The sequence below is a fragment of the Hevea brasiliensis genome, chromosome 11 (assembly GCF_030052815.1).
Source record: "Hevea brasiliensis isolate MT/VB/25A 57/8 chromosome 11, ASM3005281v1, whole genome shotgun sequence".
NCBI classification, from domain to species: domain Eukaryota; kingdom Viridiplantae; phylum Streptophyta; class Magnoliopsida; order Malpighiales; family Euphorbiaceae; genus Hevea; species Hevea brasiliensis.
In genome coordinates, this window is record NC_079503.1 from 15,363,801 (window position 1) to 15,369,004 (window position 5,204).

Consider the following 5,204-nt stretch of genomic DNA (forward strand, 5'->3'; position numbering starts at 1 on the left):
TTGCATTAATGATGCATAAATACATGGACTTCATACAAAGCATCAGTGTTGTTTCAGACACAACTTTGGCTCTGAAGTCTCTCATTCTTTGTCCATTACTCCTTGATGTTTAGAGCTCTATTAACACAAATTTAGCAAAGCTACGACTGAGAGTTACATATACATATGATTCAAATTTATTGTGCTAAAGAAATTTCTAGTTCCACTTGTGATGTCCATAATGCCCTCGCCACAAGGAAATGGGGCCAATTCTTGATTGCCAAGCAATTTTGTTAAAATATGAAATTGAATACAAAACAATTTCTACTCCTTGCTACATATATATACATGATTTCTGATGTTCTCTAATGAAATACACAAAGCATTTCTGCACTACCAACATGATTCATCACTGATAATTAACTTCTCCAATAATATTCATGCATAAACAAGGTTGAATTGAACCCAATGTTGAATAACACTGCATATGATGTAAACACCAGTGACGAATCACCACAATGAAATTCCTTTGTTTTGTTTACATCACATGGTGTAAACACCAGCTAAACTAGAACAACCCCTCAGGACATGTAGCAGTGGTTTTCAGTGGCATAGGCGCACTTTATTTTGAAATATTTGACTAAGTACTACACTATTTTCTGTTGGGAGTAATCCTACTAAATCCTTTATGGAATAATCAAAACAAGGATTACCTAAAAGGCTTTAACAGAGAATAGCAGAGCCTTTGCTCTGCCAATGCTGCAGCATACCTCTTCTTAAGAGCATCACAAGCCTTCTGCTCTTCCTGAAGCCCCACTTGCACCTTTTGCAGCGTCTGCAAGATGCATTAGCAGCAGTTACCCTCCTCAAACAATTAAATACTTGTTCCTGAAAAACCATAAATAGTATATTAACGAGAACTGCAAGCGATAGCAATATGAATGCAATACCTTGGAAATCTTTCATATGACAATGTATACGATAATATTTCTCTCAAGTTATGAGAGAAGATCACAATTATCTGCTGATTGCCCTTTACAATCCCTTCCATGGAACCAATCAGCTTCATATGATCATCAGTACTTGTAATGGCATCTTGAATCTGTAGAAGTTAATAAGCAAAGAAAGTCACATCAGTGAGAATTAATTAGTCATGGACAATCATGCACACACATTTTCAGCATATGATTGAACTTTTTCAAACCAGCTAATTTTATGGTCCAACGCAATCAGGAAGCAGGCAAAAATAGAATGAATGCTAGAAGTAGGGCTGTTCACCGCATGGTTCAATCGGACCAAACTGATCAATCCAAACCAATCTGAACCAAAAATTCGGTTTAATGGATAGTAATTGGGTTGGTTTAATTTTTTAGTTGTAATGCCCCCTTTTTTTATGGTCGGTTTGGTTCATCCACACAACTTTATGGGACTCATCTTTAAAAACCAACACCAATAGATCAAGTCCAAGAAGATTGAGCGAAACGAAGAATCACAAACACAGAGAGAGAGAGAGAGAGAGAGAGAGAGAGAGATCCATGGAATGGAAGAATCAGGAGTCAGGTAGGCAGGGAAAAGATTTGATGGTATTTATATATGGGTATTTAGGAGCACATTTGGGGTGGGACAGCAACAGCTCGCTGCACATGAATTTTCTAGGAAAATAAGGGAAAAGTAGAGAGTGGGTATGAAGGGAATGCATCGTGGACACGAGATATTTAACTCAGTTGGAAGCTCAATGAAATGGACCAAAAGATGGCCTCTAAAACGCTACCACATGGCATTTTAAGTTTCAGCTGAGACAAGAATCCATCAATATATATATATATATATAATGAAGTATGGCTGGATAAAATTTAACCTGACCAAACAACCTAACTATTTCTTCAGTTGGGTTGGTCGGGTTGAATTGTTAACTCCCCGCTCACTTATTTATGTTGGTGTGGGTCGGATAGGAATTAAATTTTATCCAATCCAACTGGTGAACAGGCCTAGCTAGAAGTGAGTTCATGCAATTTACAGGAATTATAGACACCACATCTTCTTCATGCATACATTTATTCAGCATATGATTGAAATTTTTCAAACCAGCTAATTTTATGCTCCAGGTTCTCAAAGAAAGGTAGGTAATTAGGAAGCAGGCAAAAAATCAGCCAGAAAAACCAAAACCTTTATTAGAGCTATGCTCACCCAGATAACCAGAGAAAGAAAAGGAAAAGGACAAGAAAATTAACAAAGGTTCAGCAGACAATGCATGCCTTAGCAAAACCTCATTCTTTAAAAAAAATTCTTAGAGAAAGTTCAAAAAGATTATTAATGTGAGTCATACCAGTGAACTTATTGAGATCAACAAGGAGGTTTCCTTTAGCGTCAGTTCCTTAATCTCCAAAAGAGCATTATAGGTTGCATAATATTTGCAGGTTTGATGATGCCTTACCTTTACATTAAAATGAGAATGCAAGGTCTTGTCATTAGAGGAGATAAACAAAGATAGATTCAGCAAAAACTACCAAAATGAGGCCAATAAAGCACACATGGCATATAAAACCTGGACATAAGCATTCAAATAAAAAAACCGGCATTCATACCAGAAAATAAAGCTTAAGCTCAGTGTCACACTTCAGTTAAATTAGACAGCAAGTATGCAAATACAGAATTGTAATGTAACGATTATGTTGTTCTTAGTCAATTATACATAATGAATGAAAGTTTGAAAAGCATGATGAATCATTTGAAGGATGCAACTTCTAAAGCAAAGCTAACCACCTGGATAAGAAGACCTGATGCCAATAAGAAATGTAACAATTTGTGATAACCTAAAGCGGAATAAATTGAGGTGAAGATACGAAGTTATGAGATAAAACTGGGCACTAGCAACTTAGCAACTTAGCAACTTCAGTGCACTAATAAGAAAAAAGGGAGATCAAAAACAATACGCATGAAGACAACGAGAAAGGACAATGTTTGCAGGAATTTAATCAAGATATGGATATTCATGGAGCTTGGAAAAAGAAAGGGGTGAGAGGTTGTTAAGGCTGCATCACACTGATTATATTCATAAATGTGGTTGGACTCAAATAGCTCTACAATAATAGGACATAATCAAGTCTGTTAACTTCATACAGGTCTCAAGTATTGTCAAGTAGTATAAATTCAAAAACACTTAAATTCCTCGTACTGGAAAATTCCTTTCTACAGCCAAAGAACTTTTTACTATTTACCATAAGTTTTCAATTAAACAGAGTTAGTTCTTGACAATTAACATGTACAACATGGAAATGCCCATGTGACAAGATATCAGAAAAATCTCTATGATATTTTGACCTGTGCATTATTTGAAGAATTCAAAAAATCTCAGTGTAGTAGGTCAATAACAAGTTAAGTTGCAATCAAACCCAAAAAACAAAGTGGAAATGTAAAAAGAAATAAAGCAGCATACCGGATGCGCTGAGACTGGCTTGGAATGTCATCACTCATCGATCTGCCGCTTTATTGACAGTGTTGCTCTCAGTTGTGCTGCTAGTTCCTACCACAAAAATATTGGCACATTTCAAGCACATCAAACTATACATATCTAAACTCCAAACCTAATGGCTTTCTTTGGAATAAATCAAGCAAAGAATTCAATTTGAATTCTCACACAAACGTACAATTTTTACAATTTTTGACCTGATTTGTATACACTTATTTAATAAAAATCAATTGAATTGAATTTGAATTTTTGTAAATTTCTAGTTTGCTGAATACGAAACTAGGAACATAAATTTAAGGCACTTCCCACGATTTTCCGCAGTATGAAGAGACTTTGTTATATCCTATCCATACCTTCTTTGCCGAATACAGTTTCCCCAGTGGCTCGTACGTGGTACAAATCCTCAGAGGGAATCTGAGAGCACTTGGCATCGTAATTAAATTGCAAAACAGATTCTTGCCTTTCCAGAGCCTTTAACCCACGAACAAGAAATCAAAGTTGAAGTTACAAACTTTTGAATAAAAACTCACACTTAACAGTTCAGGGAATACTGTTTATTAGTGCAGCACCTTCTTTCTCCTCGATTCTTCGCGTAAATGTTGTAAATCAATAAAAAGAGTGACCTTTCTCTCATTCTGCAGATCTTACCACAGTTAGGAATTAAAATTATCAACCAATAATAATGAATTACAATTACATAGTGATGTATTAGATATTGCTAGCCTGTTCATCCAAATTGGCAATCAATTTCTCTACTAAGGCTCTCGCATTGAACAGTCCCTCTTCTTTCTGCTTTTCAACTGAGGGTTCAGTGAAAGTAAACCATTTCTTTCCAAGGAATGCCACAAAAACTTCTGTAGATTTTAATTCAACTTTATATTTTATATATTTGATTTGAAAAAAATTTAAATTTAATTTATTAAAATTTAATTTCACAAATTTAGTTATAACAAGCTATCTAAAATCGCTCTGCGGATGTGAATTTTTTTTTATGTATATATATTTATTATATTAATATAATTAATAAAAAATATTTTTTTAGAAAATACATGTAATTTTATTTTAAAATTATATAAAAAATTATATTATATATTATTTATGTGTAGATCATAATTCAAGTGAAATAAAATTTTAATCATTCATTATATTATATATTAATTATGTGTATATAGTTTAGTTTAAAATAAATTAATATTAATAATATTATATTTATTATTTATTTATTATAATACATAGAATAAACATATAATTTCAAAAAAAAAATTAATTGCAGAGTATAGTTATAAAAGAAAATAATAATAATGTGTCACTACCCAAAATTCTAAATCGTGACCAGCGCATAATTTAAGTATTCTTAAATCATGCAAGCCTTATTAGAGTATCTTGAATGAATATATTGTCACTTACTAATCTCAAAAATAGACAAAATTTAATTAAACAAAATGCTGAATAAACATCATAAATATCCCATAAGTAAAAAACGTCTCTCTCTCTTTCAATAAAAAAAAAAAAAAAAAAAAAAAAAAAAAAACTAATTATTTTAAAGAAAAAATAAAAATATGATGATGAAATAAAAAAAAAAAAAAAAAAAAAAAAAAAAAAAATGGATGTTTGCATTTGCATCACATTCTCCTCTCGATGAAATAAAAATAGATAAGAAAAAAAGAAAATTATGCTATATATGATATGAATGATGATTATAATATACAATATAATAATGGAATAATTATTTATTAATTTAATTTAAATTTTAATT

The 5,204-nt window shown here is 32.3% G+C and overlaps 1 long non-coding RNA gene across 3 annotated transcripts; it reads right to left on the minus strand.

The window, feature by feature from the left end:
* Positions 1-285: 285 nt before the first annotated feature.
* Positions 286-4,315, minus strand: LOC110662121 (uncharacterized). Of its 3 annotated transcripts, none has more exons than XR_002496258.2 (6): positions 3,979-4,315; positions 3,802-3,862; positions 3,416-3,502; positions 2,306-2,359; positions 930-1,081; positions 286-814 (listed from the first exon to the last, which is right to left on the minus strand). It is a non-coding gene; the product is annotated as an uncharacterized LOC110662121 (long non-coding RNA). The 3 variants fall into 3 exon arrangements; XR_002496257.2 differs by having other exon boundaries at positions 2,306-2,413; XR_002496259.2 differs by lacking the exon at positions 2,306-2,359.
* Between the last annotated feature and the right edge of the window lie 889 nt (positions 4,316-5,204).